Source organism: Erythrolamprus reginae, chromosome 2 (genome assembly GCF_031021105.1).
Source record: "Erythrolamprus reginae isolate rEryReg1 chromosome 2, rEryReg1.hap1, whole genome shotgun sequence".
Taxonomy (NCBI): Eukaryota; Metazoa; Chordata; class Lepidosauria; order Squamata; family Dipsadidae; genus Erythrolamprus; species Erythrolamprus reginae.
In genome coordinates this window covers 159,025,201-159,037,910 of record NC_091951.1, presented here as the reverse complement: position 1 = coordinate 159,037,910, position 12,710 = coordinate 159,025,201, and positions in this window count along the sequence as shown.

Here is a 12,710-nt window from a genome sequence, read left to right as displayed (position 1 = left end):
TCCCTTGCAGGGTGCACTATTGCTGAACCATACACCCAAACCTGATTATGCTGCAAGTTCAAAGTCCTTGAAGCTTGCTTACTTTAGTGATTTCTTTTTCCTCCGGAAGACATCAATCCAAAGTCATTGTGTCAAACAGGCAGTGAATCTGACTGGTCGCACTGAATTGATAAGAGTGGCAGAAAATGCAAGCTTTAAATTAAAAAACCCCAATCTGGATTAAAGTTCCAATCCCTAGTGAAATTTCTACAGCAGCTTCTTTTCTTGGCATTTCTAGGCCGCTTATTTTAGCTCTGAGTTCCTGGCATCTAGGGCAAAAATATATCATAAGCCATTAGAGGTAAAGAACAATAAAAACAACCCACGACTGTGGAACTAAGAACAGCGAGAAAGAAAAATATATGAAAGAGTTTCAACAAAGGGGAAAGAATACACAGACCTTATCCAAATCAACGCACCCTTGTGAAATTCCTACAGGAATCTGCATGCCTTAATAAGATTAAGAATTGAGTCAGATCGGCTTTTGGGGCGCCTTCCATCTCAATTATTCCACAGTTTCTGAGAGTGGGCTTTCAATCTATGTGGGTTGTCTGAAGCATATATGCCTGGTCAGAGCTTTCATAAATCCTCTTGGTAAACCTGCCCAGCACTTTGCCTTTATTAATGGGGGTTTCTCTGATATGTGTCATTGGCTGCTCTTAAAAAAGGTGCTAGAACGGTGGCCTGAGACAGTTTTGGGAAAGTAGAGACTGCTATCGCAACAAGGAAGAAAGGGCTAACTTTCCCATTTAGCATCTAGAAAATTGGGTACCACACTTTGAATCATGAAAATGCTGAAAGGTAGAGGTGGGGAAGAGGGAGAGGACTGAGCAGTTTTATTTATTTATTTATTCATTCATTCATTCATTCATTCATTTATTAGATTTGTATGCCGCCCCTCTCCGTAGACTCGGGGCAGCTCACAGCAATAATAAACAATATATATCAAATCTAATAATTTAAAAGAAACACTAAAAGCCCCATTATTAAAAGCAAACATACACACAAGCATACCATACATAAACTGTATAGGCCCAAGGGAAATGTTTCAATTCCCCCATGCCTGATGGCAAAGGTGGGTTTTAAGGAGTTTACAAAAGGCGAGGAGGGTGGGGGCAGTTCTAATCTCTGGGGAGAGCTGGTTCCAGAGGGTTGGGGCTGCCACAGAGAAGGCTCTTCCCCTGGGTCCCGCCAAACGGCATTGTTTAGTTGACGGGACCCAGAGAAGGCCAACTCTGTGGGAACCAATCGGTCGCTGGGATTTGTGCGGCAGAAGGCGGTCCCGGAGATATTCTGGCCCGATGCCATGAAGAGCTTTATAGGTCATAACCAACACTTTGAATTGTGACCGGAAACTGATCGGCAACTAATGCAGACTGCGGAGTGTTGGTGTAACATGGGCATACGTAGGGAAGCCCTTGATTGCTCTCGCAGCTGCATTCTGCACGATCTGAAGTTTCTGAAGTTTTGGAAGCATCTTCAAGTCCCTGCTGAGAAATGAAAGGTATGGCGCTGGTCTATCTGCCAAGATATCTCCACTGATAATCAAGTGTACACACACAACGAGTCTCTAGCGATCTCATCCCTGTGAGTTATTTTGGAACACACAGCACTTTTGAAGCACTTCACTAATTAGAGAACAGAAGTCTATTTAAACAGCAAATACTGTCAATATCGAGTCATGCTACAGATTTAGAAGGGAAAAAAAATTCTGCACCAGAAAGAGAAAGGGCAGCTGCTTCAAGTTCACCTTTGCTGGGTGGAAATTTGTTCCACGGAAACGGCATGGAATTCCCTTGGAGAAGGGGGCAATTTTGAAAAGTTTTGACCTGTATATTGAAACAATGGACACTAGGCCCTGAATATTGATGCAGCCGTCCTTTCAGCAACCTCTCTCTTGCTGTGCAAAATAGCCTTTCCTGTTTTGCTGTCAGCCAGGTATTTGGTCTTGGAGTTCAGGAATAAATATAATACTGAATGAGCCTTTCAATAGCACTTTCTGAAGGTCAACGTGTCCGACTACGATCACTCAGCAAGATTTGGGAAATCTGGCTGAGAAGCAGTGACCTTCCTAGGATGACCTCCTGTGTTTATTGATAAAATGTTTTATTCTCACTCTTTAAAAAAAAAAAAATGTTGGCCACCCTGAGTTGTTTTTTATTAGAAAGGAGATCTAATAATGGCCCAAACAAATACATAGGTCTGAAATCATTGTTATCGATTTAGACATCTGACGTGATCAAAATGGCTAAAACAAAGGGGAGGGGAAATCAAATTCCAAAATAAACTTGAAAGTAGTCTAATTAAAAATCAAGACATTGATAATAAGATTGTCATTAAATCAATTCTGAGTAATGATGTAGTAGAAGTAGAGTTCTTTATTTGCCAAGTGTGATTGGATACACCCAAGGAATTTGTCTTGGTGCACATGCTCTCAGTGTACATAAAATGTATGTCTTTATATGAGAGAGAGAGAGAGAGAGAGAGAGAGAGAGAGAAAGAACAGGAGCCCAATACAGGCAATTTAATAATAATAATAATAATAATAATAATAATAATAATAATAATAATGAGAGAGAGAGAGAGAGAACAGGAGCCCAATACAGGCAATTTAATAATAATAATAATAATTATTATTATTATTATTATTATTATTATTATTATTATTTAGATTTGTTTGCCACCCCTCTACGAAGACTCGGATTTATTTAACAACCACTTGTTTGAACTGACAACAGCACTGAACAAGTGATAGTTATGACTGTTCATCATACTTATAGCCATCACAACATCCCTGTGGTGATGTGATCATCATTTATGTTCTTCCTTCCTGGCTCCCTGCAAGCAAAGTTAATGGGGTAGCAAGTGGAAGGTTGCAAATGGTGATTGTGTGTTGTCCTCACTTTATTTGTTTGTTTGTTTGTTTGTTTAATTTCAACACAATTCAAAGTGTTGGTAATGACCTTTAAAGTCCTACATGGCATTGGGCCAGAATACATCCAGAACGCCTTCTACCGCACGAATCCCAGCGGCCGATAAGGTCCCACAGAGTTGGCCTTCTCTGGGTCCCCTCGACCAATGTCGTTTGGCGGGCCCCAGGGGAAGAGCCTTCTCTGTGGCGGCCCCGGCCCTCTGGAATCAACTCCCCCCAGAGATTAGAACGGCCCCCACCCTCCTTGTCTTTCGCAAATTACTCAAGACCCACCTTTATCACCAAGCATGGGGGAGTTAAGATATTCTTTCCCCCTAGGCCATTACAAGTTATGCATGGTATGTTTGTGTGTATGTTTGGTCTTACTATAAGGGTTTTTAGTTGTTTTATTAATTGGATTGTTACATGCTGGTTTTTTTAATCATTGTTGTTAGCCGCCCCGAGTCTGCGGAGAGGGGCGGCATACAAATCCAATAAATAAATAATAATAATAATAATAATTTGACTTCTATGCTGCCCAATTCCAATGGGACTCAGGGCAACTTTCAACAATATTAAAAATACACTACAATAATAAAAGAAGTCAAATATTAAATATTAAAGCAATTAAAACCCAATTATAAAACCCACAAAGCAAGCAGTCCAATCAACACACATGCGTACCACTCAAACACAATTCGCCTGTGACAGATGTGATATTCACGCCCCCCAGGCGTGCGGGGGAGGGGCCCTGACCCATTATGATTTGCTTAACAACAGCAATCACGAATTTACATCCCTAAGTGGTCCAGTGACTCGATGTCACACTTTACAACCAGCTCATCTAGCAATAGAAATTCCACTCCCAATTGCCATTAAGTAAGGACCACTTTGCAGGAAGTAAAGTAAGGAAGTATTTACTATAGTTCATTGACAACAGACAAGACGGAACTTTCTAAATAAGTAATCAGCAGATGTTTACAAATGGAGTACCTTCAAATTTGCTCTCCCTGCATATCTGTCATCTATAGAGTTTTATAGCAAGGGATGCAATTCCCTCAAGTACCCAGTTCCTAGGCGACATAAAGCCTTTACGATTTAAACAAAACCTTACATTGAATCCCCAGATCAATTGACAATAAAACGAGTTTTTCCAAATGTCCATCATATGACCCTGATATTGTGTATCAGTTTATTTATTTATTAGATTTTTATGCCGCCCCTCTCCGAAGACTCGGGGCAGCTAACAACAATAAAAAAAGACAATGTAACAAATCTAATATATTAAAAAATAATCTTTAAAAAACCAATTTAAGAGGCCAATCATACAAACAAGCATACCATGTATAAATTCTATAAGCCTAGGGGGAAGGGGAAAAAATTCAATTCCCCCATGCCTGACGACAGAGGTGGGTATCAGTTAGTAGCCTAGCGGTTGAATTTTCCACCAGCTGAAGTGTCCACTGTCCAGATATTTTTATAAGGTTATCCCAGGTCGATAGCTATTGCAGTTGATTAATCAATGCATGGATAAACGTTGCCAACATTGTTTGACTGGGAAATGGTTATAAACTGATGCAATAATCACAAGTGTGCAAGGCCACTCATTGGCCCCACAACTATCTGCAAGTCCAGAAACAGATGGATTTCTTGGCTTATAGGTCACACTTTCTGAGATTCCTTTCCATCATTTTTCAGCTTTTATTGTTCACACCAAGTACCATTTATATTAGATTATCTTTTCCAGATAGAAGGCCTCATGCAATTGTTCCCCATGCGTTCAACAGCCAATTATCCTTCTGAATTAATCATTTACAAATTCTAGCCTTATACATCTCCCTCTCATCCACAACCATTTCTTTCTTCTAATCTTCAGGAAGAGAATGACTCCAAGTGAGATCAATTGCACCTGGCTCATCTAAACTACAAAGAAAAGCCAGCTGGAAACCTGTTCCCTTTTGTTTTAAATATGGGGAGAATTATTAAGAGACCAAAAAAACAAAAAACCCAACACCAACAGTTTTTTTTCTACACTGTCTCAATTCTTTAAAATAATTTCTTATACTTTGGAGACAAAAAGAGAAACTATCGAGGAAGATGTGACAACTTTCAAGTTCTTCCTATTGTGAACGAATTTGTCTAATCATGAAACAAGAACTTTCTCGCTGCAGGGCATTCCTGCCATAACATAGTTATTACTGATAGCCTGAACAGAGATTTTGCCACTTAGTCTTAAAAGTAAGAGATGAATGTCTAGATGCTCTCCTGATGCTTGGAATTCCATCTCCCATGTCCCCGATTAACTCAGCTTATTGGGATTTATCTCCAAAACATTTGTAAAGTATCATCTTGCTACACTTTTCTTCTTTCATAAAATTGCTTCAAATTGTATGCTTCTTGGGACATGATTTCTGCATCAGAGGATGCATCAAAATGCATATTGAGAAGCATATTGCAAAATTTCATATCAAGAAGAATATTGATAACCTCGCCAGTTACCTGCACACAATTTAATTATGCCTGAAGAATCACCCTTAATGGCTCAACAGGTTATCAACCATTAGCACCAGTCAATGGTATTTGTGACACATTTTAAAATATTCAGTTGACTGAGTTTTATGTTTAATGAATAAAAGAAATAATACTAATAATCCAGACAAACAGGCACCTTCCATATAACAACCCGTACTTAAAGGTTGTTGATAAGAAATACAAAAAAAGTCTGGATAATGGATTTGGCAGTGCCTGGAGGCAGCAGAAGAGAAAAGAAAAAAATGGAAAAGATAACAAAACACCTGCAAATCGAAATAGAATGACTATGGTAAAGGCAAGCAAAGGTAGTACCAATAGTAATAGGTGCTTTGGGTGCAGTCCTAAAGCAACTGAAGCACTACTTGAACACCATAGGCATTGACACATTTGTCATCAGTCAATTGCAGAAGACAGCTTTACTTGGAACTGCTTCCATTCTGCAACCATATCTGCAACACTGTCAAACATCCAAGATTTGCCTATCCCAGGTCCTTGGTAAGGACTTGATAGGTAGACAAAAATGCCAAATCCAGTCTGAACATCTGGCTGACTGTGCAAATAACAGCAGCAGCAGCAGCAACAACAACAACAATCTAGGATGCTGGCAGCAACCGTATCAGCCATTAGCACCAGTCAATATTATTTGTACTATTGGACACATTTCTAAATGTCCAGTTGACTGAGTTTCATGTTTAATGAATAAAAGAAATGATAATGTAATAACAATGGGGAAAGGGATAAATGATGGTACACTCCATAATTAATAAATCTTCTTCTTGTTGTTGTTTTAACATTACAATAACATTTAGACTTATATACCGCTTCATAGTGCTTTTACAGCCCTCTCTAAGCGGTTCACAGAATCAGCATGTTGCCCCCAACAATCTGGGTGTTCATTTTAGGATAGAAGGATGGAAGGCTGAGTCAACCTTGAGCCAGTGGTGAGATTTGAACTGCTAAACTACAGCTAGCAGTTAGCTGAAGTAGCCTGGTTTTGGTCTTCAAGAGAGAACTCTCACTACTGTGTCACATGCAATCCAAAACATGCTTAATTTAAATATTGCTTGCTGGGTCAATATAAAACATTGATCCAGAAACTTTTGTGAGGGGTAACTCAGTGTTGACCTTTGGCAATTGCCTGGGTAGGTCCCAGAAGTTTTGTTGGCAAGATTTCAGGAGTGGTTTGCCCTTGTCTCCTTCCTAGGGCTGAAAGAGAAGTCATTGGCCCAAGGTCAGGCTAAGAATTCAAGGTCAGCTGGTTCCTAGCCCAATGCTTTAACCAATACAAACTGCATCTCTTTAGTTCCAAAAACTAGTCAATTTCAATAAAATACAATATATGTAGCTCAGGATTGAACTGTGGAGTCTCTTCATTACCCAATCTGGTAGCAAAATGCCTGCAAGCAAACAATCAAGTTCAGAGAACATCAAGACACCACAACCATTCCCATTTTACTCTACAATGATTTGCAAACCTGGTTATTGAGAGAGCAAGGATAAGAGTACAAAGAGGAACAATGAAGGTAGACAGCAACGGCCAAGCCTGATGGACACCTATATACTTTGTTGTCTCCAGCCTCCTCTTTCAGATGTGCTGTAATCTCTAGTACAATGATGGCGTACCTATGGCACAGGTGCCACAGTTGGCACGCGGAGCCATATCCTCCAGCACGCGAGCTGTTGCCCTAGCTCAGCTCCAGCACTCATATTTGCATTGGCCAGCTGATTTTTGGCTCACATGGAGGCTCAGGGGCACTGTTCCCCATAAGCTGCACGCGTGCGCATACGCGCCCCCCAAAATACCCCCCGCGCAGCCTTTTCCATGGGCGCACGCTCCCCATCCACCTGCCAGCCCACTGGGGGGGGCAAAGAGGTGCGGCAGTAGGAGGAAAGGGAGCCGCGGCCGCCCCTGCCTTCCCACGGTGCCTCCGGCCAAATGCGCCCCTGGCTTCTTGGCCCTGCTTCCCACCCGCCCGATCTGCCCCCTCTCCTCCTCCACCACCTCCTGCCTTGGGGGCAACTTCTGCCACGGCGGTGGTGGCTGCAGGACGAAAACGCTGCCAGCCAAGGGGCTGCGAGAAAGGGCTTTCTCCGCGGGCTTCGGGAATGCCCACCCGCCCCTCTCGCAGCCCCTTTGCTGGGAGCGCTTTCGTCCCAGACTTCCAGAAAGGGGGCTGCAGTAGAGGCAGGGCAGGCGTTCCCGAAGCACTCGGAGAAAGTGCTCTCGCAGCCCCCTCGCTGTCGGTGCATCTGTTCCGGAGCTCCACCTCACAGCTGATCACCCTGCCGCCGCCCCACGCCGCTGCTGAGAGAAAGAGAGAAAGGGGGGGAGAGAGATAGCAAGAGAGAGAAGAGAAAGAAAGCAATAGAGAGAGAGAGAAAGAAAACAAGAGAGAAAGAGAGAGAGAGATGAAAGGGGGAGAGAGAGATAGCAAGAGAGAGAAGAGAAAGAAAGCAATAGAGAGAGAGAGAAAGAAAACAAGAGAGAAAGAGAGAGAGAGAGATGAAAGGGGGGAAGAGAGATAGCAAGAGAGAGAAGAGAAAGAAAGCAGGAGAGATAGAAAGAAAGTGAGAGAGAAAGAAAGCAATAGAGAGAGAGAAAGAGAGAGAGAGAGAGAGAAAGAGAGAGAGAGAAAGAGGGGGAGAGAGAAAGAGAGAGAAATGACTCTTGATTTAAAGCATATGGTAAAAAGCACCCAAATAATAACAGAGAAACCCCCCCCAGCCGTTTGTGTGTGTGTGTGTGTGTGTGTGTGAACTCTTGAAACATTTCCAATAGCTCACCTCTAATTGGAAATGGTTCAAGAGTTCACACACACACACACACACACACACACACACAAGGGGGGAGGAGACAGGGATGGAAAAAGAGAAGATAATAATAGTAATAGATTTTGGTTTTGTTTTATTATTAATTTCTTTTAATAGAAAAAGAAGGGAATTTTTTTCTTATTTATTTGTTTGTTTGTTTGTTTGTTTATTTATTTATTTATTTTTCTATGCCGCTCAGACACTATACTTTTCCGCCCACACAAAAAAAAAATTAGAGGGAACATTGCTCAGGGGGGGCATTTTTGGCTTCCAGAGGGCCTCCGGGCAATGGGGAAGGGCGTTTTTGTTCTCTCCAGGTTCCAGGGAAGCCTTTGGATCCTGGGGAGGGTGAAAAAGAGGCCTACTGGGCCCACCGGAAGTTGGGAAATGTGCTGTTCCTGCCCTACAGAAGGCCTCTTGGGGGGCACAGGAGGCAATTTTCGCCCTCTCCAGGCACTGAATTATGGGTGTGGGCTCTCATGCAGGCATGATAATGTGTGCGCAAACGCTTTCGGCACCCAAGGGAAAAAAGGGTCACCATCACTGCTCTAGTATTGTCGTCCATAGTGTTGCTGGTAGGGAATTAAGGGAGGCTTCCAAGACTGAAAAAGTTCATTTTATATAAACCAGTTGGGCCTTCAGCATTTTTCCCCCTCCTCTTGCTTCTAGCTTACATCATGCCGAGAAATCCTTCACATTCCTACAGTGAAGTCATGCATAGCCTATGGCAGTGTTTCCCAACCATGGCAACTTGAAGATATTTGGACTTCAACTCCCAGAATTCCCCAGCCAGCGAATGCCTGTTCTCCCAAATACTCAAACTTTCTATTACTGGTTCTCCAGAACCTGTTGGATTTCACCCCTGAGTTGTTTTGTTTCCCCAATATAGAGATCTGCACATGATCTTTGGTTAACGTTTTACTTCTGGAGTTATAGCCAGGGGTGGACTAATGTCCGGGGGGGATGGGACGCAGCGGGGAAGCAAAAATGGAGCTCCACCCCAGAGCACCCAATTTGCACTGAAAGTTGTTGAAAGAAAATGCATAAGCCATGCATTTGCTTGGTAGTAAAAATTTTGGTAGCCCTTCACTGGTTATAGCCCAACTATCTGAAGAGCACCAATTGAAGAAAGGCTTTTGTAAACAAGGAGAAATTTGCAGTAGTTCTTTTCCACAAAGAAGTGTGGATTCCTACCAGTTCCATTCACCGTCTGTGTGTGCATCCGCCCGAAACACCATCAGAGCCTCCTTCATTTGTCCCTGGGTGCCTTGCAGAGTGTAACATCCTCTTCCAGATTGTTAAGGCAGTGAATCACAGGCAGGGAGAGAGCTCCAAGAGAGCACTAGGACCTGCTGGCTCCTGGCCCAGAACATGTGCATTTGGAGGGAGGGAGGGTTCTGCTTTCTGCTTCCTGGCTTTGCAGCTCCCTCGGTGACAGCTCTTGCTACTGCTGCTGGTATTGTCTCCCCTCATCAAGGACACCAGTTTCAGATCCCCCTTAAGAGATGTTCAGTGAAGCCACTTCTGGTTAGTGCCTAAGGCTGCCACTCTTCTTTAGAAGGATATGGCACTTTCCCTTGGCTTTCCCCTTAAGGAACCCAACACATGTTAGTGACAGGAAATACCCCAACCTTGAGATTAGTTGATACGTTTGGATCTAAAGTTTTCAAAACAGAAGGGAAGCACTGCAAGAGAACAGATGGGAAGAACACTGCCTTCAGAGAGAGGGAAAGAGAAGAAAGCACAACACTTCCAAGGTTGAAGAATGGGAAGGGAGTCCACCCAAGAACGCATTACGGGCCTAAAGATCTAGCTCAGCAGTTCCTAAATTTTCTGAATGAGGTCAAGTAGAGGCCTGCACACGTACTGAAATATTCTTAGCCAATATCCTTGAGTGTTTGCATAATGACTGGATTGGATAAATGTGGATGATTGTGTTGGGATAGATGGACTTTTTAGAAATGTTTTAGTTTTGTAGTACAGTATTTTAAAAATTAGATTACTACACACTGTGTTGTACTTGAATCAGTTGAGAAGAGTGGCATAGAAGTCAAATGAATGCATGAATGAATGAATGAATGAATGAATGAATGAATGAATGAATAATCTATCTACCCATTCCCCATCTTTCTGTCCCTTTTTTTCACAAACATAGATGGGATGAAGAATGAATGATGGCAATCAAACAGAAAGCCCAGCAGGAATTAAATTGTATTTTTTTAGAGGAAGCTCTGGATGTAAGAAATGACTCTAAACCAGGGATAGGCAATAATGGCTGGCTCAGGAATTCTGGGAGTTGAAGTCCACAGGTTCTAAAGGTGGCATAGTTGCTCACGCTTCCCTGGAGCTGGGGAAGGGTAAAAACACCCTCCTCCATCCCCACAGAGGCTCTCTGAAAGCCAAAAATCCCCCCCCCCCCGAGCCTCTGTGTGAGCCAAAAATCAGCTGGCTGAGACACAAATGTATGTTGGAGCTGAGCTAGGGCAACCACTCGCGTGCCAGCAAATATGGCTCCGTGTGCCACCTGGGGCACCCGTGCCATAGGTTTGCCATCACTGCTCTAAGAAAAGGGAAAAGAGGATGGTGGAGGGAAGAGAAAATATGTAGGGCAGGCTGTAGTCCTCTATTCCTAGAGAATGATAGGTTGACGATCTCATCTCAGTTAAGGTGACCCAGAAGCCCACCCACGCATGAGGATGGGAAGTGGGTCTGAAGGTATCTTTTTAGCTAAGAAAGCTCCAAAAGTCTAGCTGAGACAGTGACCTACTTTCCCACTGTCATAAACCTAGTAGGACTGCTCTGGTCTGATCTGATGTTCGTCCATCATGTTTGGAGAGGATCTTGACATCTAATGGGTTGTGGGCTGTACATATGTCCGCAGGTGGCTGCTAAGGCCTATAAGTGCACAAAATGTTCTGCCACATGTTGGGCAGACATGTGTGAGCATTATTGTCCCAGCATTTGCAGCTTTGGCTTTGCGGAGGGCTGGCTTCTCTTCTGCTATGAATGTTCTTCTGGCCTGAGAAGTCCCACTGTTGTAAACTTAGTAGGTCTACTCTGGAGTAAGGAGCAGGATAAATCACAAGCCGGATGCGGGAAAATCAACCCAAGAGATTGATGAGGATATTGCTGGCCTTATTTTATTGATTGATTAATCATTCGGTGCCGTCAGAGCTCCATTGTAACTGTATCAGGGGACGGTTTAAGGACGGTTGGGGGGGGGAATATCTCACTTCTGATTCAGAATCACTACTCTCCCCGCCTTCATCCTCACCATCATCAAAAAGACGAGGGGTGTTAAAAGCGCGGTGCTTCTCAAGAGCTCGATTCAGGATACATCCCAGTGTAAGATGCTCGGAATCGTGCTTTCAGAATCCCAATTCCCCCTCACCGCCGACACACAAACACGCGCGCGCGCACACACACCACCCCGCGCGATGTCGGTCCGGGTGTTATTCAGGGAAAGCTGAGCTTTTGCTGTCCGTGCAGGGCGCTCTTCTCTCAGCCCCCATCGTAGGGTGTGATAGCGCCTGGCCGAGCAAAGGTCGGTTCCCGGCAGGAGAGAAGGCTCGTGGCTGGCAGCCTGGAAGAGGAGCCGGGGAGCTGCCCGCCCGCCCGCGGGGAAGAGGGTCGGGCGCTCTGCCAAGTCCAGAAAGGCCAGCCGAACCGATGCCAGGAGGCAGAAAGGGAGGGAATGAGTTCCGAAAGCGCTTCCCGCGGGAGGCGGGCGGGGATTGCGGGAAAGCGGTTTTCCCAGGAGCAGATCGGCCCGGGTTGGAGAGGGCGCGGGATGGGAGCGGTGAGGGTGGAGGGGAGAGTCCACACAAACACCCCGTCCTTCCCGTTCCAGTAAGATGATGCGGACATCCCGCCCTCCTCCTCCTCCTCCTTTCTCCCATTTCCGCCCGGGGAAGAAGATGTGGAGGGGGGGCGCCCTGTCTCTTAGGGCGAGGGCAGGAGGAGGGGACGCCGTGCTGCCCAACATCCCACAAGCGCAGCTTTCCATTCCGGCGCCAACGGAGCCATTCTGCTTTTTTTAAAAAAATCGCGGAGAAGAGAGGCCGAAGATCGGCCCCGGCCCGGGCAAGTTTCATTTTGGGCCGAACTGCGCTCTTTGAGACTCTGCTCTCCATCCGTCCATCCGGTTTCATGTGGAGGGGCAACAATCTCTTCCCCCCCCCACCTCCGTGAGTCAAAATGAAACCTTTCTTAAGTGTCTCCGGGGAAGAAGGAGTTGGAAAAAGAGAACGAAAATTATACTTAGGCATGTTGGCCTCTCTCTCTCCCCCTCCTTTCCCCACTCTCCCTCCCTCTTTCCACTCCGCCTCTCTCCCTCCCCCTCTCTTTCTCACCCTCCCACCTCCTCCCTCCCTCTCTCCCCCTCCATCTCTCTCTCCGCTCTCTCCCCCTCCCATCC